The sequence below is a fragment of the Desmodus rotundus genome, chromosome 13 (assembly GCF_022682495.2).
Source record: "Desmodus rotundus isolate HL8 chromosome 13, HLdesRot8A.1, whole genome shotgun sequence".
Classification (NCBI taxonomy): domain Eukaryota; kingdom Metazoa; phylum Chordata; class Mammalia; order Chiroptera; family Phyllostomidae; genus Desmodus; species Desmodus rotundus.
The window spans coordinates 30846294-30873858 of record NC_071399.1 but is presented as its reverse complement, the minus strand read 5'-3'; positions in this window follow the sequence as shown (position 1 = coordinate 30873858).

The window sequence follows — 27565 nt, the reverse complement described above, 5'->3', positions numbered from 1 at the left end:
CCAGGCTTTAGACCCCAGTGATTTAATCAAACACTAAAGTAAGTGTTTTGGGAGATAAACTTTGTAAACGTGGTTCACATCTATAACCAGCTTACTTTCAGTAAAGCAGATAATGTAAGGGGGGTTCATACAATCAGTTCAAGGCCTTAAGAGTAAAAACTGAGGTATCCCCAAGAAGAAGAAATTCTGCCTCAAAACCACAACATCAAATCTTGTCTGAGTTTTCAGCCCACTGTTTGTCCCGTGAATTTCAGACTTGCTAGTCCCCACAATCAAGCAGCCAATTTGTTAAATCTATTTGTTAAATAAATATATATCTCTATCTATCTCTGTCTCTGTATTATATCTACATCTCTACAGATCTACATCTATCTGTTCATCTATTAATCCATGGAGATACAACAGAATTCCTGAATTCTCTCTTCTTCAGGAAATCTCAGTGTTTGCTCTTAAGGCTTTCACTTGATTGTATGAGGACCACCCACATGATTGAGGGTAATCTGCTTTATTTAAAGTCAACTCATTGTTGGTGTTAACCACTATATACAAAATATCTCTACAGCAACATCTAAACTGGTGTTTAACCAAACTACAGGATAGCATAGCCTAGCGAATTAACAAACACAATTAACCATCTCAGAGTCTCATGGCTTTGGGTCTAGGCAGACCTGGAATATGTGCATAATAGCTATGCAACCTGGGCCAGGGGCCACCTCTATAAGCCTCAGTTATCTTATTTTTAAAATAATAATAATAATAATTACTTAGAAGAATTATTGAAAGAAGTAAGTGCATGCTCAATAAGAGGTAGATTTTGTTATTGTCCCAGGGACAACACTGGAGGAAGAAGAGAAAATAGGGACAAGCTGTGAGCCTTGCATGCCAGCCCTAGAGGACACGATTTTCTCTTATTAACTCAAGGTGGTGACAGCATAGACTTCCGGTTTGGAAGGTGGGGCTCCCACTGAGATGCACCTCTGGGAACTGTCCCACTTTATCACAATTCCACAAGCTACTAGACAAGTGCCTGATTACAATCTGAGGTTGTCCGCCTCTGCCTGCAAAAGAAGGGTGTCTCTCAATGGAGTCAATTAAGGCTGAGGTTTCTCTCCCCTTCTGTACCCCACTCCCAGAACTCTCACACACAGCCTTGTTGTTATTACCTCATATGCCTGGCAAGACAGAGTCCTGTTTAAACCCTAATTCCTTTCTAGGAACAACCAGTTGACTGAAACGCAGTGTTTTCCCAGGAAAGTAGGTCTATGAAGCAGATCCTATTACAGTGCATCCAGGTCAATGTGAATGAAAACCAACAGAATTCATAAACCAAATAAAAAATAAAATTCATGTGCTTTAACTCCCTTGACTAGCAACAAAATATAGGTGCTGATGAATTCCACGAATGACGCACAGCTTCATATGCCTAGAGTGTTATGATGTGCTACTTAAGTCATAGCTGACAGGGTGCCAGGGCTGTATTCGTTAGAGAAAACAGATCAGCATTAAATTTCTCTGTGGTTATGTAACTTTTTACTTAAAGGATTACTTGTACTCATACAAGAATGAGCCATCTACCTTCTTAAAGTACTGAGGCTGTTTCATGAAGTACAGACATACATATATAGATTTCACATGCATACGGTCGCTCCTTTAATTGATGACAGAAATGGGAAACTTGTTTCCCTTTGTGACCACATTCAAAGGCTTCCCTTTGCTTTTAGCTTTCTGGATATTCCATGTGATTATAGAGTAATTCTGAGCCCCCTAATAATATCATCAATCAGCAAGATGAAAGGGGTGACTACGAAACTCTGTGGAGCACCATTTCAGGGCCCTGACACGGGTCCTTCCTTCCTCTTCTAGCTGAAAACAATTCTTGAGAAAACATTTCAAAAAGAAACTTTTTTTCCCAGAGATTTCAAACAGGATGTTATTGCTGCTGGTTCTATTGCATTAGGAAACCTTTATTAAAACCACCTTTCTCTGGCCTTTTAAATGGAGAGGCATGTAGCAAATTTGGCAAATGCAAAGATACTTCTGTAATGCCGAACAGAAATACATGTGCATTTGTAACACAAAGCATGCTGTGTGTTTTTAAAATTCCATCCTCTTTCTGTACCTTGTTCTCTTGACTTCAAGGAAAAATAACCTTTTAATTAAATTGAGATTTATCATCAAACCCTTCGAATTCAAGTAACAAAAGGGAGGATTGGCTATCCATTAACCAGATAACTTCCACCTTCCATTCTGGGTGATTCAGTATCTAAATTTGCTTTATTAAATCCTACATTTATGAGCTTGGTGGTCAACAAGTACTAACCTTATTAACCAATTTATAAGTCAGGATTTCAGACTGTATATCATGGCTCTGACTAAGCTGAGTGGGGCTAGAGAGAAAGCTTGGTATGGGCACTATGCTCTGAGATGTCACCTTGTTCGTTTATTTTTCAACATTTGTCACTTACATTGTGCATGTCTGGCCCTTAATGAATATATTGAGAGAGTTAATCTAGTGTATCAGTTATCTATCAATAAGGCTGAGTAAAAAAAGTATTGAAATATAAAAATAAATGTTTAGCTCACAGTTATTTACATGGTGTTCAGTAGATACGGGCTTCTCTGGACCGATCTGTGCTGGGCACATTCTTGTATCTCATGTGTGGTCAGTCTAGAGGATTCTGCTGACCTTGGCTGTACTTACCAAGCATCTGGGAGTCAGCTGTGTGCAGCCTGACCTTGGACGGCCTCAGCCACAACCATGATAGTAACTCATCTCCATTCCATACGTCCTGACTCCTCTGGAGGGCCAGCTCAGACATGTTCTCACGACCATGGTGCAGCAGCCAAGGCCAGGGCAGCCCCAACTGCCTAAATACTTTCTGGGCCTCAACATCATAGTTGCTGGCATCCATTGGCCAAGGGAAGTCACATGGTCAACTGAGAGTCAGTGTGGGAGAGGTCTGCAAGATGAATTAGCAAAGGTTTGGAAATGGGGGGTGGGTGGAGAATTGGGGTCATTTTTATAATCTACCACACTTGGTGCACAAAGATGAGCTTAAGTGAAGAATAAAATAGTACGCAGTCTCAGAGGAAGGAGAGATAGAGAGGTCCCTGAATGGGTATCAGAGAATGTTTCCTCTGGAGGTCACAGCATCAGACACACTTTGTCCCAGCATAGATGCTGTCCTGGCTACTGCTCTCCCTCTGAAATAGTAAATTGCAGAATGTCCAAAGCCATGCCTCACTCATACATGCCCTTGGCTCCATGGGCCTCCCAATGTTAAGTGTTCGGTTTTCTTCCTATCTCGAAGCAACTTCTGTGCCCTGACCTCTCTCTCTTCCTATCCCTCTGCAGCGTGACCAGCAAAATTCCAATTCAGGATGGATGGGACAACCTGCCTCCTGGAGAAAACTCAGAAAATGGGAAGGTTGGAGCCATTAATTAAAGTTGGTCTCCAACTTCAGCTTGACACTAAGCCACTTTAATAATCTCTTTACTCATGGTTGGCCCATGTCCTGCTGCATCAAGTGATTGCTGAACACTTGCATTCAACATGGCAAGCTCCCCACTGTCCTCTAACCATACTTTATTCATCTTCCAGACTGGTGAGGAAAAGTAGGGAAATCTGTCAGCTGCTACAAATTCCTGCCCACTACCTACAAAATTTGGTAGCATCCCCTCCTTCCTACTATCTTTCCTCCCCCCCTCCTTCTCTCTCACCCTCCCTTTCCTTCTTACCCCTTCCTCCCACCTAATATCTCCCCTTCCCCCTCTTCACTCTCAGGAGCTCAGACCCTTCTCATATTCAAGGATAACCCTTTCAGTCTCTTGTGTCCTCAGAGATGTCAGTTAAGCAATTATCCCATCTCTCTCTTCTGTTGTCAATTTTTTCTTTTTCTCACTCCACTTTTTCCCCATCTATGAACTGCCTCTCATCCTAAAAAATAGAATGGAATTTAAAAAAAAAACAAATAAAAGCCACATGGACTCAGTGTCTACTCTCTAGGTATTGCTGTCTCTTTCCTTCTTCCATCAGTCAAATGCATTAAAAACTAGTCCACAATTTCCACTCGCTCACTTCCCATTCACTCTTTGAAGCCTGTCATCTGTTGCACATCATTGAAACTCCCATTGCAAAGGTCATCAATGACCTCATTATTCCTAAATTCAAGAGGTGGTTTTCCACACTTATCTGTCTGGTCATGCTGCTGCCTTTAATCCTGAGTACTTGATATTTCCCTTCTGCTTGAAAACCAATCTCCTTCCAATTCACTTTTTCCTCTCATTCGCTCCCTGATTGTTCTTTTCCTGCCTCTTATAGGATCCCTCTCTGCTGATCCATTCACTTTTGCAGTTCCCCAGAGAGTTCCCTCCACAGCAGACTGGTTTGTTGTTGTTGTTGTTGTTGTTGTTGTTTTTACATTGTTTATGTCTTTCATGGTCAATTGCCTATACTCACCAAAGTTCACTGTCATATGTACACAATGACATTCACATTGCTATTTTAGTTCTAAATTCTTCCAAAAGTCATAACTCTGTCTCTTCCATCATGGGCTTACTATGTAGACACAGATGGCTCTAGGTGTGTCACATACCACATGTCACAGCTGAACTTTTCATCTCATTTCACTATTTCTCCTCTTCCTCTTCCTCCTCCTGTTTATCCTTTCTCTTGCTGCTCTTGGGCCTCCTTCTTTCCTTTTCTGAAGACATATCTAAATTACAAATCCCATTTTTCTCTTTAAACCACATAATTTTATTCCAAAATGGAATGTTTTTTAATGGAAAAGAAGAAATTTCAATGACTTTGAAAGTTAACTATCTATCAAAATCTTCTGTGCATCTCTCTAAAGAAATGAATTCCTCAGTGTTATTGTAGATAGTTAACTGTCTACATATCTTGTGTCACGGGTTGTATGAGAATCACTTAAATGAAACCTATTTTCTGTTTTCATAAGCTTACAGTAAAAATGAGACAGAGTCAATGCAACTATATGTAAAATTTAAATGACTATGACATCCATGGAAATGGAAATTAAAAGACTTCCATTATATAATCATTTTGTGTATTAGTTCCTGTATTGGCAAAAGTATAGGTGAAACTTCATAATTAAGATGTGCAACCTCAGCATAGAGAGAAACAACATTGCTTTCCCTTCACATGACCTTAAAGATTTAGAGCAGGTGTGATGGACAGACCCCAAGGTGATGCTCAATGACCCTGCCTTCTGGTTCACTCCCCTGAGGGTAGGCAACACCCAGGACATGATTCTCACTAATGGAGCATGCCAAAGATGATGGGATGTCACTCTTGTGATCAAGTTATGTTTGTTAGTCTCCACTGCACAAAACCTTGGGACCAGATTCTATTTGCTGTCTGTGGAAGTAGATAGGTGGCCATGATATGAGAGGCCCACATGACAAGGAAATGTGAGTGACGTCTTGGTCATATAGCTGCAAGAAACTGAATTCTGCTCACAACCAGTGAGTTTAAAAGAGACCCTTAAGCCTCATACGAGATTACAGCCCTAACCAACACTTTGATTTTAGCCTTGTGAGTTGTGAGATTCTGAGCAGAGATCCAGTCAGGCCATGCCTAGATAGATAGATAGATAGATAGATAGATAGATAGATAGATAGATAGATGATAGACAGATGATAGATAGATAGATAGATGATAGATATAGATATAGATATCAATCTCCATAATCTGCAGGGCAACCTGGCAGACTAAAAACTGAGGCATGGTTTTTTATGCTGTAGTCTTGAGGAAAACTTCTGTCTTCTCTGGGAAATCTCAGATTTTGCTCTTAAGGCCTTTAACTGATTGGATGTGTTCTACCCACATGATAAAGGGCAATCTCCTTTACTTAAAGTTAAATAATGGTAAATGTTAACCACATCTAAAAATACCTTCACATAAACACCTAGTTTGGTATTTGATTGAATAATGGTACTAGAGCCTACCCAAGTTAACACATAAAATTAAGAAACATAACTATAAACAAATGTGAAATCCAAGTTGATAAAAGATTTTTAAATGAAATACCATTCAAAAAATAATTAGGATAAAATAAATTGAAGACTTTTTTCTATAATTTTGAGAGGTAAGGTCTTTCTAACTGTGACTCAAACATTAAGGAAACAGTCAATTAATTGAACTAACTACAGTTGTTAAGTTTATATGAAAAACACATGCATACTTCTCCACAAAACTGTGTATGCAATTTAAAGACAAATGTTATTTTTAAAATAAATATCTGAGGTTTGTATTAGAAAGGAAAATTTTATTTATATATTTTACAAATATATAAAAAACTTTCACAAATCAATGAGAAGGAAGATCAAGAATACAATAGAGGAATGGAAAAAATATATAAACAGAATTTATAGAAAAGAAAAAGATTGTTCTCAAAATGATCAAAATACAATAAATTCCTAAGACTGTGATGTCACAGTGTGCCAGGAGAAAATGGTATTCTCATACACTATAGGTGGCAGTGTGGATGAGGACAATCCTAAGGTGATGTGCCAATATCTATCAAAATTATAAAAGCATGCACCCTATGATGCCTTCAGGAATTTTTCCTGCAAATGCACTCACACAATGTGATGCCTTTTTCTGGATTTATAGTCAGGTTCTGGGGAGTTATGGAGGGAAGAATGGGGAGGTGGGGAGGAATTTTATTTCATACTTCCAGTCCTCCTGACACCAAGAAGAACATCAGTCCTAATTTCCTACTGGAGAATGAAGAATAATGATTACTGAGAGAACCACAAAATGTGTCACATTCTCTCCAGCCCCACTGCATTTTCCAATGGCCTCCATAGACACAAACACCACCAACCATTTCAGATGTGTCTCATGGCCCTCATCAATTCTCAGGTCTTATTGTAGGCTGTTTCTTCACCCCAGAGCTCAGATTTTCTAAATGTGTGCTTCAAATGACTTAAGTGAAATGGTGACAGTGTTACAGTGATTATATTAGTCTCTACACAAAGACACTTGTGAGTTGAATTTTGTACTCCTAAAGTATATGTTGAAGTCCTAACCACTGATAACCTATTTGGAATCAGAGTCCTTGCATATGTATTTAGTTAAGATAAAATCATACTAGAATAGGGGGAGCTGAATCTAATATGACTGGTGTCCTTATAAGAAGAACACAGAGATAGAGAGAAGTCTATGTGATGACAGATACAGAGGTTGAAGTGGCGCATCTGCCAGCTGGGGAACACCAAAGATTGCTGGCAAAGCCAGAAGCTGGAAAGAGGCAAGGAAGTGTCTCCCCAGAGTCTCTGAAGGAGCCTGACCCTGTGGACACTTTGGTTTTGGACTTCTAGCATCAGAAATATGAGAGGATACATTTTTGTTGTTATGAGCCTCCTGATTTTGTTATTTTGTATTTTGTTAGGACAGCCCCAGGAAACTAATTCAATACTAAAAGGAGAGAACTAACCTATAGTGATGAATAAATGAATGCCTTTTGTGTCAGAGAGGAGAGCACCTCCTAGTCATGACCCAGAACTGATCTCATCCCTCCCTTGGACTCTTCATCCAACCTGAACTCCAAATACAAAGTCAAGAACTGAAGAGGAAGGAAAACTGCTTAAGGAGGATTGTTGCTCTTGAAATGATGCTTTTGCTCTTTGAATTTCCAGATACTGCTCCCAGTTCTTTACAACAATCCACTTCTCTCCCCTCAGGAAGCCATTAAAAAGGTTGGTACCATGTTTAACAACAATAAAGGAAATATGGTAGCTCTATTTTCAGCTTAATAGAATGGGGCTCTGAAAAATATATATAGATATATATTTTCTTTTTTTAGTGTCATCATTCCTTGCACTCTTGCACAAGTAATAAATTTTTTTTAATTTCCAAAATGGTTACTAAATCCTAATCAATGCAGAAAAGGATCATACATCAATACATTACGCTCAGTCTCATTTATCATCTGCTCTGAATACTCAAAACACAAGTGCCTCCAATGCTTCAAAAAAATTCACTCTTGCCTGTGTTCCAAAGAGGGGTATAGCCTATAACATTAACTTTAATTCTACATACAACATATTACTGATATTTCCAAAACATAATTTCAAAACATTATACTTCCTGCATGAACCTTATTCATAGTCAGCTATCTTATTTTAAAAATAAAGATTGTTCTTAACTTCAATGTCTCCAGAGGGGAGTGGGGAAGGAATAGTGGGGAGATGGGTTTACTGCTATAAAGGACACATGGACAAAATCAAGGGGGAGGGTGGAGGTGGGAGAGGGAGGTGGGTTTGTCTGGGGTGGGGTGGAGGGATGGAGAGAAAATGCAGACAACTGTTATTGAATAACAATAAATATATATATATGTATATATATTTTAAAAACACTTCTAAACAACAACAATAACAATAACAAGAAAAAGTAAAGAGTGTCCATGCACATGCATTTGATAACCAGGGAGTTAAGTAATACTGCAATAAATCTGGGTGCCTAAGAAGAGTATAAAATACTTTTAAGGGTGAATAATGGCCTTGGAGAATTTCACCATAATACATGAAGTCTTTCCAGCAGCCAGCTTCTCAAAGGAGCAGTCATGACTTACAGGGTATTTTCCCAACTTCTGCCACTCCAGAAGACCTGAATGTCTCAAATTCTTCATGATTTCCACCTAATGGTTCAAAACATAGGCAAAAGATAATGATGAAGGGGAAAATAGAGTGCTTCACCCCCCACCCGCTGAATGCTCTGGGGGGCTTACGTGTTTAGAATCTGGGAGTGTAGCAGATGAGAGGATCTTACCAACCCCACCAGGAAACACTCATCCTAGGACAAAAGAGGAGAAAGGTTACAGACAAGATTTTATCAACAGAAATGAAGTTGGCTTTCTCCTCCTGACTTTAAAGAAATGAAAGTTTTTGAGTAAACTATCCTGAATGCCACTTTTATTCCGAAGTTTTCAAAAATGTAGTTTTTTTCAATTTATCTATGTTCTGTGTCAAATGTTGAAAGCTGAGGCCCCGTGGCCAGGAAAGCAGAGAGCCAAGACCTTATCTAGATAATTTAGAGGAGAAAATAAAAATCTGCTTTGCTCCAAAATGTCCAAATCATTTTGGAGCAAGAAAAAGGTGTTGTCTGAAATAACCAGGAAATTGACACATATTTCCTTCTTCCAATTGCCAGCAAAGATCTGGCCAGACTGGGCTCCACAGTCGGTTTTTCATCCTGGATTAAAATAGAACAAATTGACACTAATAGAGGACTGTCTGGGAATGAAGGAAGACGGTGTCTTCTTTGAAGCTGATGGGAAGCAGAGATCAATAACTGAAATAGCAGGGCTTTGACTCTCCCATCTCTGCTGTTTTGTCAATAAGCACGTGTGCACTTACCATTTTTTAGAGTATTATTTTGAACTGCATCATAATCTTTTCTTATCAATGTGCACATTTCTACTACCATCTTTTCCAGTACAGTCCTTCCAAAACATTACACATGGATCAACAGTCAACTTTTCTGTACAGTCAGGTTTTCTTCCACTTATCAAGCTCTCAGGTCATTGAAGGGGCTTCCTTAAGACAGGCAAGAACTCCACCCAGAGGTATCTGTTTGTTTGTTTTAATTTTCCCATTTGAGCTTTTTTTTTTAAAACCAACCCATCTTGCTATAAATAATACCTTCCATAAAAGGATATTGAAAATGGTATCACTGACTACAGCCTAAAATACTAAGAACAGAGCCACGCCACATGGATTTAGACAAAAATATGAAAAAGTGTCTGACTGTAAATCAATTTTATAATGTGTCTCTCAGGCCTCTTCAATCAGAAAGAAGCTGAGGGACCAGGTTATCACATACAACAGGTTAGTCACATGGATTTATTTAGTCCGGTGTGTTCTTTGTCCACACTGATTGCTAAGTGGGCAACAAAGCTATTCTTGGGACATATGATGAAGCTTGGGGGCCTTTGTATTGGCCTGAGGGGCCCAGAGATTCTTCCTTGTGCAAAATTAGCTCTCTTTTGTTTTCCAAAACTCAATGCGAGTTGACCCCAAGGGAGGAAAGATACCCAGTAGAGGTAGATGGGATGAGGAGGGCAATTAGGGCAGATTTCAAGCAAAACACTGGCTTTACTCACTGTAGAACTCACTGCAATTGTCCTTTACAAAGAGATTGAGAAAAAGGAGATGACAAGAAGCTGAATGTGAACTAGTGTATTGTATAACTTTAAAGTGAGAGGATAAAAACTATTTTAAAAGGGAACAATGCCATGCTAAAATTCTAATTAATGATTTTGAAAACATGAATGAAATGTTGGAAGTGGCTGCATTGCACATTTAAGCACAAAACGTCACGCTTGTAAACAAAGAAATCCACTGCACTGTTGATTTTGCCTCATTTACAACTGTATTTGGACCCAGCTCCCAGCACTAAGGAAGCAGCCAAAAGAGCTGGTCAGTAGCAGAGCACATACCCAATTGGGCTTTTGGAGACCATACATTACTCCAGAAAAAGAATTTCAGCCATGAGGGCGTATTTACTTAAGCTTGTTCTTTAGATATTGTTCTACTACAAGAGCTAATGCAGTACCTGACAAGGCATGCATGCACCTTTCTCCCCAAGGAGCTCATGCCTGTGCTGAAAGTCATTTCATCCAGCTTACCAGAATATTTGAGACACCATCAAAACATAACTCCAAGGGCTTGACATTGGCCCTGCTGACACGTCTGACATTTCAAATCACAGAACTATAAAAATCTAAAAGTCATTCTGTAACGGTGTCAACCAGCAGCGGAAATGCGTCTCCCCAGTCATGTCATTCTTTTTTTGATCAGAGATGAAAGCGACCAGTTTTGAAATGAAAGTGCATTAAAACATCTGATTCCTGGGACATATTAAAGACTGCAGAGTCTAGCAGAGATCAAGGGGAAAGACACAAGCAGTCAAGAGAGGAAAACACTTTGTTTTAGAGGAAAATTCAAGAATAAAGTAAGTCTGGTATTGCCTACACAAATATACTGTGCCATTTCCAGAGCAGTGAAATATTATATAATCCCAGGATTTCATTACTAAAGAGACCTTAAAGTTCATCTGGGACAAGCTCCTTATTTACATGTTGGGAATATGGCATCCAAAAATCGAGGGACACAGGCTGTAGATTTTTTTTTAAATACATTCCTGGGGGAAAATTAGAAAATGACAGTTTCTATTTTACTTGCTCTGAAATATATGTTTTTCCCTTATTGTTTCTTTAATGTGTGAGACCCCTTCTTTAGAATCATTTGATTTGTAATCATTTTGAATACTCAAAATTAATTGCTGATATATGAAATTACTGCAAACTTATTACTACACCATTAACCTACAAAATGTTCTGGGTTTAAAGTTCTTATTTGTGTTTCTCAGTAAAGTAATTAAAAGGAATGGCTTTTCTTGGTGCATGACTTTAAAATCAATATATTTTAAAACTCCTAAACAAATATTTTGGAAGCCTAGATCTGTGTGTGTGATTTAGATTCTCAAAATGTAATCCATTTTTTTCAGATTACAAAAGGATACATTTCCAAAATAATCTATTTATGATTTTAGTCATATAAAGGGGGAAAATTTTTTTTAAAGGCCACTTGGGCATAGAACACTCTACAACAGTTTCTCAATCTGGAACCATTGACATATTGGGTCAGATAAATCATTGTCACAGTGGCTGCCCTGTAAGTGGTAGGATGTTTAGCAGCACCCTTGGAGTCAGCCTACTGCATGTCAGTAGCACTCCTCTCTCCAGTGTGACAACCAAAAATGTCTCCAGATATTATAAGTAAGTATTCATTGGTAACGAGGGGTGAAATCACCTAAGTTGAAGATCCACCGCCTTCCAGAAAGGGATATCTAAAAGTTGGTGCATTTAAAGCAAGAAATTGGAGTGGTAATTCTTAAGTAAACAGATTCAGTCATAAGGATTTCATTTCAATAAAGAATTTGGAGTGCAAAATTATAGGCATAATCAGTCCATAACAGAGGAGCATTATGTTGATTCAGCCTTGGAAAGAATTTACACTAATAATAAAACACAGATAATAATAAGTACCTAACATTCTATCCAAACAGGGTCATTTTAACTGTACCAATGGCCCTTAGAGGGGGGTAGTATTTTATTTCCACTTTTCAGATGAGGAACAGTGGTCTAACCTAAGGCACAGATATAACTAACTTCTCATATAGTTAGGATGGGGATGTAGAACCCAGACACAAGTCTAATGAACCTTCAGCTCTTTTCATCTTCTTGGCCAATTCGTTGTCACATCTAGGTCTTTTGGTGGTCAGTTCAATTCTTAGAAGATTATTTTAAGAAAATGTCTGACTTGAAAACTCTACATTATACTGTTGTTTTAGTTTATTGCTGTCATTTTGACCAGCAATGGCAATCTGTCCTTTTTATTTTACTACTCACTCAGGAATTTGAATGTTTTAGCAATTATGATATGGATAAAAGCAGTGTGAAATATTCTTCCGGTTGACAAGTAGGGTGGCTCCATTTACACGGGGCTCACAATAACATCTCTCTATAGCTTCCCCAAGCATTCCAATCACTGTAGCCATGGAGAACTATTGTATTATTTTCAAAGGTCAGTTAAAATACTCTTTCCTTTTTTACTTGTATTCAAAATGAAAAAGAAATCTAATGCTGATAAAGCTAGACTTGGATTCTTGAATTACCAAGGCATCCATACAACATACTCTTTAAAAGATGGGCAAACAAGCAGCATCCAAGCCCAGATCACCTAGTGGCTGTGAAGAAATCAGAGCATCTGGCACTTCAGATCCATAACCAGCTTTCAGTGGGGCCTCATGACTGATGAATAAATATTAACATTATAAATGAATATCAATAAATATTATGTGTGGGTGATTAATCATATGACAACAAAAATAATTGCAGGAGCACATGTCTGGATCAGACAAATGTTTGAAAATAATAAAATATGCTTTGTCTATTAGAAATCATGAGACGAACATTTATATAGAAACCAGAATATTTAGCTCCTATCTTTTTCCATTAACATTCCAGAATAATATTCCTTATAGAGAGGGAGCTGAGTGAGGGGCATAGAGTGAAAATACAAAATTTTAACCCCATAATAGAAATGAATCGATGAATGTGACTAAAAGGTCACAATGACTAAGTTCATTACTTTAAAAATATTTTTAGGTACATTCTCTGTGCTACACAGTGCTTGACATTGAGATTGTGGAAGTGAATAAGTTGCATATTATCCATGTCCTCATGAAACTTAGTAAGCAAGACAGTAAATAGGTAAGTGAATTTTTGAAAATGAAAGTGTGGCAAGTGCTATGAAAGAAATAAAGAATGACTAATAAAAGCTAATGGGTGGAGGTACTTTTCATGATGTAGCCAACTATGACCTTTCAAGAAGTGAAAGTTAGGCTGCGAACTGAAAGAGTACTAAGATCCAGCGTGGGGAGAAGGAAGCAGAAGGCATTTAGGAGGAAGAACAGCATGTAAAATGTTCAGAGGTAAGAAAGAGTTTGGTGGAGCTGGAAGAAGGTGAGGGTCATGAACACAGCGAGTGAGGAGCATGGCTTTTGAGAAAGGTGTAAAAAGGTCAGACAGTGTAGGGTCTGGTAGGCAACAGAAAGAGCTTAGGTTTTCTCTTAATTGGGAAGCCATTGAAGAGTTCCAAGCAGGGGAGTGAGAAAACCCAGTGAGCTTTGTGGATCTTACTGGTGGCTGTGGGGCAGAAAGTATGGGAGGGGGTGGGGGAATATTAGAGGGATATTAGGAAGCTATTGAAGTGGGATAGATGAGACAGGAGTGTGGCTTGTTTAAGGGGTGGAAGAAAGAGAGAAGTGATTGGTAATGACACATCACTTACAAAGAGACTTGAAAGGGTTTGTTGATGAGATGAATAGGGATGAGGAAAAGGAAGCACAGAAAACAAAGATGAACCATGGAATTCTATCCTGAATAGCTGAGGTGGATTGTGATATCATTTATAAAAATAGGAAGGACTGAGGAAGAGAGCAAGAGTTAAGAGGTCTGTTTTGAATAAATATGACATGTGCACAAGACCTTGAATTAGAGAAATTGGACATAGAGGCCTGGATCTCAGGAGAGAGAAACTGGAAGTGTAGGATTTGAAGCTATTGGAATGAACAGGCTCATCTGTGAGATGGTCCAGGATGGAATTCCAGAGAGTGTTCACATTGAGAACTTGTAGAGGGAAAGAGGAGCTGAAGGAGAAGGAGAAAGAGAGGGTTCTGAATTAAGAGGAAACCCCAAGAGTGCGGAATCACACAAAGAGTATATCCTGTTCTTTCAACATATTTTGCTTGCACAACTACAAAGTCAGGCACTTTTCAAATTGCTGGTGATACAGTGGTCAGCAAGACAGACAAATCCCTGGGCTCCTAGAGTTTTCAGTCTAGGAAGAATGTGTGTTCCAAGAGTGTGTGATTGGTTTGTGTTGAGTGATTCTGACACATGAGGAAGAAGAGGACACAAAAGCATTGCTTAGATTTGGCCACATCGACAGCTTCTATGATACTGACATGAGCAGGTCCAGATTAGAATAGCTCAATCAGTGTGGACACTGATCACGAGGTAAAGCAGGCAGCATATGTGTACTGGTCTTTTGAAAACTTTGCCTATGTGAGAGCTGTGGACAGGAGATTATGTCTAAAGAGGAGAAGTGGAGTCATATATGTACTCATTTAAAGACAGAAGACTCTAGAACATGTAGAAATGATATTGGGAATTATCTCATAGAGAAGGAGAAATTAATGTAGGACAAAGAGGACCAAACCACAGCAGCATTTCTTTAAGAGGTTAAGGATGGGTGCAGTAGAATATCCACAAAGAGACAGGCTCCTGATGGAGAGAGAAATGGAAAGAAAGAGAGATGGGTCAACACAATAGATTTATTATTATGGGGCTGGTGAATGAGTGTGTTCTCACTTGATTGCTTCTGATGTCCTGGCGAAGTATGATGTTAGCTGACCAGCCAGGAAAGAGGGCATGAAAGGATCAATGCAGAGGAAACATCAAATAGGCATCAGGAAAAGAGGGAATTTTTTTTTTTAATATTGCAGGCCAGTGATGATGGCCCATTTGAAGGTTTGTGATTGTGAATTCAGAGAAAGACCAGGTGCCTGCTTACTTTGTAATCATGTTGACAACTCTACTTGAGTGGGAGTGCCAGAAGTCACCCTAAGTTGAGCTGTGCTAGGTGAGTGAGGCCAAGGAAGAGAGGCAGGAAAGTCTTGGAAGTCCATGACATTTGTAAGGGATCAGTTCTAAAGGTGAACCATGGAAGGAATGTGAAAAAAAGAATGTGAAGAAAGAACTGGGTGATAGATGAGAAGTCAAGACTCTAAAGGGCCTCAGTCAGATTCTAAAGCAGAAATTCTACCTGTCTCTGAAGGGTTTGACCAGACTTTCGACACATGATTCCTATGAGAATGTGATACTCTGTGGCCAAGAAGGGTTTCCCAAACAATGATGATCTCAGGTGTCTAGCTGACTTGTTTCTGCTTGATGTCCCACTCTCATTTTTCATTATCTTGGAATCATACTACCTTTGACAGGTAGGCAGAGCTGATGGTTTCCCATTAAACAGAACTGGAGACACTGCCTGCATGTAACCTCCAAAAAGCACACTACCTAGTTTACCTGGATTAGTACCTGTTATGTATCATCTAAAAAATGAACAATTTATCTGCAATAAGACATCTGTTTCCTTGGAGAAAACACCCATTGGGATGCTTAGAATACAGTATGTGACTGAGAAAAAGGAGAGTGCTATAACTGAAAGAAATGGATTCAGTTCAATTTGTTTGGGGAGACGAGGCCAGAAGAGCATGTCTCTGGACAGCCTGGGTAGGGCAGCACAGTAAAAAATGCCAGTTAGCAAGATGGCATAGAAGAAAAGATGGATTCCACTAACTTCTTTCATTTTGCAGCTTTGACAAGCTCTATCCCCAACTAAAACCGCTATTTTCCAAAGCTGCTCTAAAATGCAACCCAAATACTGTGTTTCAACATGGAGGGAACTAAGGTCTAAGACTGGCATAATGTTTCTGGAAAGTCAGAATTGCTTTTGTAAGTTATCTCTTTTATCCTCCCGTATGTTCATTTGTAAGTAATTAAGTGCATGCACACATGATAGCAGCCCAAGGAACAATAAGGTCATTGACAATAAAAGTAATAAACAGGAGGAAATTAAAAGAACCCAATAAGGCTCAGGGAAAAAATCTGACAGATTTAATCAGAAGAAATAAAATATTCTCCAGGCCCTGTTACAAAGACCACCAGTGCCCTCCCCCCCAAAAAATGTGGCATAAATGGGACAATTAAAATGGATGTGGGAAGGAGGTGACAGATATACAGATGAGGCAGGGATACAGCTGCATAGAACAAGTAGCCCCAGCAGAATTCAAATGAGAGATTCAAACAAGAGATGTGCCAGATGCAAAGAGGAGCAGCAAAAGATGTAGTAATTGAATCTGTCTACTGCTGCACAGCCAGGAAGCCTACAAATCTCCCAGGCAGATCCTGGACCTACCAGATACCTTATTTCAGTTCATCCTTTGCTCCTCTCTTCTGCCATTGGGCAGGCGTATCTGATACAGAGTCAGGATTCTGAAGATGTAATAAGCCACTGGCAATGATTATTCACCTCATAGACATTCATACCCATCTCACCCTACTGAGCAGACAGAACTGATATTTCCCGTAATGCAGAAAGGGATTAGACAATTTAACTTCCCCATTAGACTGTTTCTCATGCTCAGTGATAGATGGGTTCTTGACAAATTGATTATGGCAGCAAACATTTAGCAATATTATAAATGTCTGTGTTAATGAGTAACCTTGTCCTTGAGATATTTATTAAAGCGTGCAACAGACAGTTTCATAATCGATCACCTAATATATATTGGGGAAGAGAGAGGCTGGGGACTCCCTCCTCCTTCAACAACATACACCAAATGGTGGTGATATTAATGGAGTACCTACTCTGTCAGTTCTTTACATACATTTTTCATTCATTCATTAACAAATGAATGTTATAAAGTGTCTATGCTATGCTGAGCACTAGAAGGAGCCAGGAACGAGATTGGCAGGATCCCTGTCCTCAGTGAACTTGAAGTCTAATCTGCAGGCAGTCTGCTGACAAAGTCCTACTCTTTCATCTGTGCATCACCACTTCTTGTGTGCAAAAGATGGTGATGCATACAGCCCCTTACAGGATGGAGATATTCTGGGATTCTGCACCATCCAATATGGTAACTACTGGTTGCATGTGACTATTTAGCACTTGGATTATGTCTTGTGCAGTTAAAAAAAAATACATTTTTCATTTTATTTCACTTAAAATTTCATTTAACTAGCCACATATGGCTAGTAGGTACTCTACTGAACAACGCAGAAGAAAGATTATTGGCCGAGAATATTCTACCCACAAATAATAATTTTAATGGCAAGGATATCAGAAGATGAGGAGCTGTGGCAACAGCTATACAGCACCAACTGAAGGAGTGGCTTGGTGGGCGTGCCCACCTCCACAGCACAGTCGCTGCTGCTCCTGCCTCTTCTCCCTACAAAACTGGGGTTGTAATTTCCCCAAAATCAGATCATCATTTACCTTTTTTAAATGTCTCAGGTCTTTGGTCCCCAAGCACCATTTTAATTTTAAAGCATATATTTATTTTTTTCATAAATAGTCTATGTTCATTATTTAAAAAATAGAATACATTTAAAAGAGACAAAGCACCCATAATCCCATTATCTTGTCTAACCCTATGTCAATATGTCAGAGATCTTGTCTGGTCATCATCCTATAGTAATACACATATCTACTTACGCTCTCATGTTACCATCTCCTTTTTTGTTTTTAACTTTCTAAAAATTAGATTACTCTCAACATACTCTTTCAGGTCCTGCTTTTTGCATTTATCAACTTGTCATGAATAACTTTAGAAACATACAATTATTTTAAATAGTTTTCCCACTTTTCAAAATATGTCTGGGAACATACCCTTATTTTAAATTCTTGCATAATGTTCTCTTTTCTTGGTGGACCTTAATTTACTTACTCAATTCCCTATTTGGAGAAAAGCAGTTTGCTTATAGCATTTTGTTATCACAAATAAGGGTATAATAACATCTGTGTCCATAGGCATTTGACTATTTTCAAAAAGTTCTCCAAATAAAATGGCTGGGTAAAAGAAGGCATACACATTTTTAAGAATTTGATTCCTACCACTAAGTTGTTCTCTAAAAAAAAGTTATTAATTTACACTCAACTGCAGACAGCTAATCTGAAGGTGTTCCTTGCACTGTGCCTACATGTCTTTCTGTAATTCTTCCCAGTGTTCCTACTCCAACACTCACAGTCAACTAGAATAAATCTCACAGCTCATCAGTCTGACAGGCTATGACTACTTGAAGACAGCTAACACATCTCCCCAAGGTTTTATTTTTTTTTAGTCTAAATATTTCACATCCTTTAAGCATTCTTCATGTGAAATGGTTCCTAATCAAGTTTGTTCATGCCCCCATTAAAGTGGTGCCCAGATTCAAATAACAAAATCTAGATAATAATAAATTAGCATTTAATGAGCACTGACCATGTGTGAGATTGTATTCTAAATGATGTTCATTTGCTTTGAATATATGATCCTTTCTCTAAACTGAATTGTATTCCCTCAAACTTATATGTTGAAGCCGTAACCCACAATGTGACTATATGTAGAGGTGGGGCGTTTAGGAGGTAGTTAAGGTTAAATAAGGTCATAAGATGAGGCCCTGATTCAACAGAATCAGTGTTCTTACAAGAGACACCACAGAGAACCAAGATGGCGGCGTAGGTAGACACACTGCACCTCCTCACACAACCAGATCTGACAGAAAATCGAACGGCAAGGAAGTCCGACACCAAGTAGATAAAAAAGAAACATATATCCAGACCAGTAGGAGGGGCGGAGATGGGCACCGGGGTGGAGAGGACTCACGTGGCCGTGGGGGACCAAGACTGGCGGAGTGTGGGACAAACGGGGCAGGCAGTCTGACAACTAGCAGACCCTGCGGCCCCACATTCCCGCGCAGATAGGCTGAGAGGGCCGGACTCAGAGTGGCAGAGAATGGGGCAGGCAGAGCGGTGGGTAGCACCTCGCAGCCCCACACTCACGCACAGATAAACCAGGACGATCGCGGGGAGCGAAGCAGACCTCGCGGCCCAGGGCTCCAGCTCGGGGAAATAAAGCCTCAAACCTCTGATTGAAAACACCCGTGGGGGTTGGGGCAGCAGCAGGAGAGACTCCCAGCCTCACAGGAGAGGTTGTTGGAGAGACCCACAGGGGCCTAGAGCGTGCACAAGCCCACCCACTCGGGAACCAGCACCAGAGGGGCCCAGTTTGATTGTGGGTAGCAGAGTGAAAGATTGAAATCTGGAGGAGAGTGAAGTGGGTGCCATTGCTCCCTCTCAGCCCCTCCCCCACGTACAGCGTCACAGCGCAGTGACCAGCACTACCCCGCCCCAGGAACACCTAAGGCTCACGCCACTTAAAGTAACAGACGCACCAAGACAAGAAAAAAAAATGGCCCAAATGACAGAACACTTCAAAGCTCCAGAAAAAATACAACTAAGCGAGGAAGAGATAGCCAGCCTATCGGATAGCCAGCCTAACAGTTCAAAACACTGGTTATCAAGATGCTCACAGAATTGGTTGAATCTGTTCGAAAACCAGATGAAAAAATGAAGCCTATGCTAAGAGAAACAAAGGAAAATGTACAGGGAACCAATAGTGATGTGAAGGAAACTGGGACTCAAATCAATGGTGTGGGCCAGAAGGAAGAAAGAAACATCCAACCAGAAAAGAATGAAGAAACAAGAATTCAGAAAAATGAGGAGAGGCTTAGGAACCTCCAGGACATCTTGAAACGTTCCAACATCCGAATTATAGGGGTGCCAGAAGGAGAAGAGGAAGAACAAAAACTTGAAAACTTATTTGAACAAATAATGAAGGAGTACTTCCCTAATCTGGCAAAGGAAACAGACTTCCAGGAAGTCCAGGAAGCTCAGAGAGTCCCAAAGAAGCTGGACCCAAGGAGAAACACACCAAGGCACATCATAATTACATTACCCAAGATTAAAGAGAAGGAGAGAATCTTAGAAGCAGCAAGAGAAAAGGAGACAGTTACCTACAAAGGACTTCCCATAAGACTGTCAGCTGATTTCTCCAAAGAGACCTTACAGTCAAGAAGGGGCTGGCAAGAAGTATTCCAAGTCATGAAAGGCAAGGACCTACATCCAAGATTACTCTATCCAGCAAAATTATCATTTAGAATGAAAGGGCTGATAAAGTTCTTCTCAGATAAGGTCAAGTTATAGGAGTTCATCATCACCAAGCCATTATTATATGAAATGTTAAAGGGACTTATCTAAGAAAAAGAAGATAAAAATATGAACAGTAAAAAAGAAGAGACACCAGAGGTCTCTTCCTGAATGTGGGGACACAGTGAGAAGGGGGTCATCTGCACGGCCTATTCAGGAATTAAATTAACTGGCCTCTTGAGTCTTCCAGACTTCAAAACTGTAGGAAAATAGGTTTCTGTTGTTAAAGCCACCCAATTTATGATATTTTGTTATGGCAGCCTGAGCAGACGAAGACAGCCCCCTTTAATTTTAAAAGCAATCTCAAAAAGTAGTTACTTTTATAATCCCCGTATGACACATAGGGAAACTGAGGAACAGAGAGGCTAAATTACTCAAGATCCTCACACAATTAGGAAGTAGTAGAGGTGGAATTTGACTCCAGGCAAACTGACTCTAGAATCCAAACTCTAAAATTCCATGTTGTATACAGTGCCTCTTATCTTTAGACAAAATCTGTCCAGTCAAGATTAAAGATGAGCATCTCTCTTGGTCTAGAGTTAATACCTTTATTAATGCAGCTCAAATTGCATTAGCGCTTTTGGCAATCACATCACATAATTGACATACTTAATATTTAGTCTGTTAAAACCTCTAAATTTTAGTTCACATAAGCTTTAGCTAAGCCATAATTTCCTCACACCTGAAATACAGTTGGGGTTTTGGTTAGCAAATGTACTTATTACAACTGAATTCAATCCAATTATAGAATTGCCTCACATTTCAACATATCAAGGTCTTTTGGGATCCTGGTTCAAATTCTCCTTCAAGCTCTGTGCTGCTCACAAATTAAATAAGCCTATTTTATATAAAGAAACTCTGCCTTATAACCCATGAAACGCTGTGCATATTTGTCATTGTTATTAAATATTTCCATCAGAGTCATTGATTAATGTTTCCATCTCAGGGCCACCAAGGAGCCCTGGGATACAAAACAAAACTTCCTTCTCTCTTAGCATTTTCTGCCACTTTTAAAACCCATTTTCCCCTTTGTTAGATATTACAATTTTGTGTGCCTTACCTTTCTTCTTCTTCCAATGAAGTACAAAAATATCAGCATTATTTTTAATAAAAATGTACTTTTCTTTAAAAGAGAAAACTTCTAGTTAGATATGTGACATATAGTAAATTGTACCATACTTGCATAACACACAGTACATAAAACAAAGATTTTATTGCTCTTTGCTTTCTATTTTTGCATTACGAAAACAGTATGTACATGTTTTTGTTTCCAAATATAAATACTGCCTGCACTGCCTCCTCCCCAAGATGCCAATGTTTCAGCTTAACTGGGGAGTTTCCACACTTCCTGCCTCCATGCTCCACCCCCACCACCCTGCTGACCCACTGAGAACCACATTTTTCCTCAAGGTGAACACCTTGGGTGAGAAAAACACTGTTTCAGACCAACTCATTGGACCCTGCAGTGTACCCCTGCAATAATATCCGAGTGTTGTCACTTCCCTTCAAGATGCCCCAAACTGAGCAGGGCCCTGGAGGGTGCTAGGTGAGCAGACTTGGGGCAATTATATGCTGGGACTCCCTGGTCCCAACCTTGGGATCACTTTCCTTTCTTACTGTCCTCCAGGCATTCGAGCAAGCAGAATTCTACTATCTCTGGGTCCCAAGTTCACCATTTTGACTTTGCCGCCCACATCAAAGTCCTCACATTACATTTCAGCAGATCCCCAGGGTCTGCCCTAAGGTTTTTCTGGCAAGTTTCCCTCTTCTGGCATGTGAACCTGATTCAGAGCTTTAGTTGAGCCTCCAAACAACATCTTCACTTTAATCTAACTATTCCTTTTCTCTTTCTTTAATAGCCTTGAGCCAGTGTCGGTTTCCAGCAGTCCCGTCTCCATCAAAGCCCCCAAAAGACAGCTCACATGCACCAAGCATAGACTGACTCACAGGTGCTTGTGCAACATGGACATTGTGTCCAGGAAAGTACATTACTCATGGGCTCCCCACACCATGAGGGGGCATGCCTGATCCCCAACATGTCACTGGATCACAAGCTAATCTGAAGTAAAAATGCACATTATGTCTGTGAATCCTAACAGGCTGAAAACATTTTTAAGTTTAACAAACTTAAAGGTGGCAGCTACACACCACCCTTCCTGGTAGAGACTCTGATTTCAGAGGCCACCTCCACATGCCCTTAGACAAGCACCGTCATGCCTGTGACAACACAGGGCTTTCGCTGATGTCTCCATCTCTGTTTGGTTATCAGTCTTCTACTCCTGCTGACTTTTATTGGTTGCGCTGTGTCCCCTTTAAATTCATATCTTGAAATTGAACCCCAATACCTCAGAATGTGACCATATTTGGACATAGATTCTTGGCAGAGATGGTCAAGTTAAAATGAGGTCATTAGGACCTAATCCATTATGACTGATATCCTTATAAGAAGAGGAAATTTGGACACAGACTGCTAGGGTATAAGACTGTGAAGACACAGAGCCACTAGCAGCCAAGGAAAGACGCCTCAGAAGGAACCAACCCTGCCCACAGCGTGATCTGAGACTTCTAGTCTGTGGGACTGTAAGGAAACAAATTTCTGTTGTTTAAGCCTCCCAGTCTGTGGAACCCTGATATGGCAGCCCAGCAAACTAATGCATTGATGATGTCTGGTCACATTTTTACCTGATGGTGTGATTCAATAGTATAGGTACTTTCATGCAGACTTGCACACCTTAATGGCCCCTGGACTCACATTATCCATAGTAATGGGTGGACACAAGCTTTGTTGACATCTCAGGACCTTTGATTGTAACCTGAGCAGCTGAACTTCTTGGTGGAAAAGCCTAAATTGGTGCACTCACAATCATTTAAGGGTGCCCTTGGCAGATGCTTCTCTATACTCTCTGCTAGTGAGAACCCTCCTATAAATGTCAGAGCAAATCCATTCATAAGAAAAAGCAGGAGAAGCAGTGTGCTGACTCTTAAATCATGTGCTGGCAAAAAATCTTTATTATCTTGCAGCTGAAAGCCTTGCCCCCAAAAGAAACTGTGACACACACTAGTCTCAGAAGTAACACATTTGGAGGTGACAGAGCTCCTGCAAAGTGGAGAGGATGGCTTATGAGGCCTTGTCTCCCAGCTAGAGTTTCCTCCAGCACTTTTGTTCTGGGCCAGGAACACGCAAATCAACTCAGCCCTACACATTCTACCCAACAAGCCTCTGCCATAGGAATATACAGAGGAAGTCTCAGGTTCCCAGATAGGGTCTTATTTACATATGAAAACTCTTTTTTCCTTCAAAATGGTGGATTTTAAAAATCTGAACATTTATTTTCTCAAACAAAGCCAATGTGCAGGAAAAAAAATAAGAATTGTGGAGGAGTGGGTCCCCAGAAGCTGAACCCAAAAGGGAGCGAAGCCTGCAGATGTATTTAAGAAGTGCCCTGGGAACAACGTGGGCTGGGCACGGAGACATGGAGCTGCCATGCAGGTGGTAGGGCAGCCTGGGTATCTAGGGCTCGTATACCCTTCCAAGTGGAGTGGGGCAGTCCTGCTTCCCAGCCCTGCCACCATTGGTCATCAGAGGGACATGGGCCTCCCAGGAGGGCAGCACAGAATGGATAGCTCAGGTTGTCTGCCACTGGCACCACCAGCAGCAGGGGCAGCAGGTGGTCATTGACAGGGGCTTGGGCAGCACTTGACAGTGCCCACACTGGGAAATCTCAAAGCTGATTATTCAGAAAGTGTTTACTGCAGGGTTTTGTTTTTTTAAGTGCAAAGTCCCACAGAGCAATGCTTTTCAAGCTTTTTCCTCTATAACCCAGAATATAATGGGAGGAAACTCACCGGGGGGTTTGAGAGGATGCAGTCAAGAGGGAAAGTGAGGAGGCACCAGCAGCTGGGAGCAAACCCATTTTCTTCTGCTTTTACACATGTTTTTTTCAATTGAGATATCATTGACATATTAGTTTCAGGTGTATAACATAATGGTTCAATATATGTGTATATTGCAAAATGATGACAAGTCTATTTAATAACCATCATCACACATAATTACAATTTTTTGTGTGTATGATGAGAACTGTTAAGATCTACTTTCTTAGCAACTCTCAAATACACAATAGAGTATTGTTGACAATGGTCATCATGCTGTATATTATATCCCCAGGACTTATTACCTTATAACTAGAAGTTTATACTTTTTGTATACTGTTTTTATTTAAAATTTTATTTGAAAAACATGTCCCATGATTTTAAACAAAGTGTTGAAGAACCACTAAGATTCATTTTATAAAACAGAAAACCAAAACCCCAAGAGATAAGAAGTAACTTATCCAAGGTCAACAGTGACCTATCCAAGGCTGCACTGGACTTGAACCTGGGACTCATCTTGAGTCCTCATCTAGCACCAAATAAGGAATCATCAGAGTCTGAGCCTGGAGGCCTGGCAGCACAAAGTAGGCTGGCTCAGGAGAGGGACATGGAAAAGAGGAGGTGAGGCTACAAAAAGGGAAGAGCATGCCTGGGCCTGGCACCCCTGCTTCCATCCTGGCTTCGAGGGTCATACCTATGTTTTCATCTATCCCTCCCTTCAGACCCCGCCAACAACGTGGCAGGAGCCACAGGATGGAACAACAAAGACACGTGTGTTTCCTAGATACAAACTGGGCCAGTGTTAGTACAAAAATGTGCCTTCATCCACGTAGCTTTCCCTGTGTCCCTCACTGTTGTTTCATCATCCCAAGCACACAGAACCCTCTTTATTTTCCAGGGTGCCCAGGGTTCCCAGAATCCCTCCTCTCTGGTGCCCCATCCCAATCTCTTGTCTGTCAAAGTCCTTGTCCCTGAAAGTCATCTCTTTAAATTCACTCCACTTGAAAATTTCTATCGCTATAATCCCTCTTTTTAGCAAAATACAAGTTAAAGACTTCTGATATCTAATTTCAGTGAAAGCGATAAAGACAGCTCAGACTTCTGCAACAAAAATAACGCATGCGCACACACACATATACGTGCTCACACACAGCTGACTGCACTACTGTTTTCAACAGGAAGCCCTTCCTAAGTCACACCAGGACTGACCTGTCCAGAGATTGGCCCTACAAACACAGACCGCAGAGGAGGCCTTGTCTCAGGGCAAGAGATGAGGTCCAAACAGGTGGAAGACATAAAAAAACAAAACACCCCAAGTGCTTGAATCTTGGTTGTTCCCAGAAGCATCAAGGTTATAAAAATAAGCAGGCAAATAAACAAACCAAATCCCTCTCAGTGACGTCAGAGTCAGTGTCGGGGGAAGCAAAGAACACAGAACAAGAAGGAAATCTTCCTCAATTTGCAAGTGTTTCCACGGTATCTCTCTCTGGATAATATTTTTAGCAAGAGCAAAATGTGCTTGTTTTTTCCCCTGGGACTTAGAGAGATTGGGGTGAGGGGGATGAATTAACTTTAATTTAAAATTCTAAAGACATAAATATTGAAAAACGAATTAAGATGTTAATTTTAGGATTCTGACTAAAATGCCCCTACCTGGGGGAACTGTCAAGGTATAGAGCAGGCAGCATATGTTAAATCTAGTAGGATATTCTCAAATTATAGAAAATTGGAAAATTAACAAAGATGCAACTTACAGTACAGAAGCTAAGATATCTTGTACTTTGTCAATAAAGAGATAACTTGTGCAACTTTGAGTGCTGGAAATTTTTACTACTCAACAGCCAAAGCTCTTGTGCATGTGAGTGTTTAGAGAAGTGTTATTTCAGGCTGAGATGGGGCTAGTCAGATGGCATTCCCATTCAACTGAAGTTCAGCCATGTAATGAGCATACATTCATTAGCTTGGGACTGAGCAGAGATTAGGCACGAGTTGGTAAAGTCACGACAGAGTTAAGTGTAGCTATCAGTAGGATTGAGTTGTATAGTGTCTTAAATATGTCTAAATCAAGAAGACATTTGACTTCTTCAGTTCCTTTAAAATAATCAATTATATAAATTTTAAATTCAACTCCAAGAAAGTATGGCTATATTTGTTTGCTAGGGTTTCCATAACAAATACCACAAATGGGACAGCTCAAGCAACAATAACTTATTATCTCAGTTCTGAAGGCTAGAAATCCAAGATCAATGGGTTACCAGGGTTGGTTCCTTCTGAATTTGTGAGAGGAAACCTGTTGCAGGCCCCTCCTAGCCTCTGGTGGTGAGCTTGCAATCTTTAGGGTTCTCCTCTTGGCTTGTAGAAGCATCACCCCAGTTTCTGCCTCCATTTTCACATGGCGTTCTCCCTGTGTTCATGTCTCTGTGCAAATTTCCTCTTTTATATGGACATCAATCACATTGGGTTAGTAGGGGCTTGCCCTACTCCAGTGTGACCTTATCTCAACCTAACTGATTACATCTGACCCTATGTCCAAATAAGGTCACAGTCTGAGGTACTGGGAGTTAGGGCTTCAATATATGAATTGCGAGGGTGGGAGGACACATTCAACCCCTAACAGTAAATAATCTCATAAAATAAATTAGCATAATTCTATCTTTACCAGTCATGAAAGCCTCTAATTACAAATTGAAATCTCTATCTTCCGGTGCCATTGTCATTAAAACAGGAAAGGGGACCCCATTACTTTTGAGTGTGTAACAAATTCTTAGAGAGGCTTATGATCCTTCTTATAGGAACAATTCTCTTCTGAAGGATTAGTGGAAAAGTATAAGCAGAAAAGACTTTGTTTTAAAGGAACAGATACTAAGAACACATGTTTCTAGACTGGCCTCTGAAAGCTAGCTAAGCAAACACCTGAGTTGTTCATTAACCATGAAGGGCACTCGGGTTCCACATGGAAGCTGAGGAAGGCAGGGCATCATGGTTTTCCCTCACTGCCTTCAGGGCCACTTCAGGGTCATCATGGAAAGTTAACTGAGTGCCACTTCCAGAGCTCATGTCATGGTGCCATACAACAGTACTTGAGGAAGATTTCTGGGACCAGGTGACCCTAGAGCTACCATCAATCTCAAACACTCTGCATAAAAACAGAAGAACTGGTTATGTTAGTCTCAGATTGGATGTCTCAGAACCTGAGATAGTATGAAGAGACTTCAAGACATGAAAGACAAAGGAGAAATCCCTTGGTGGTGACCATTCATGAGGAATATGGAAAAAGTGAGGAGCTTTTCT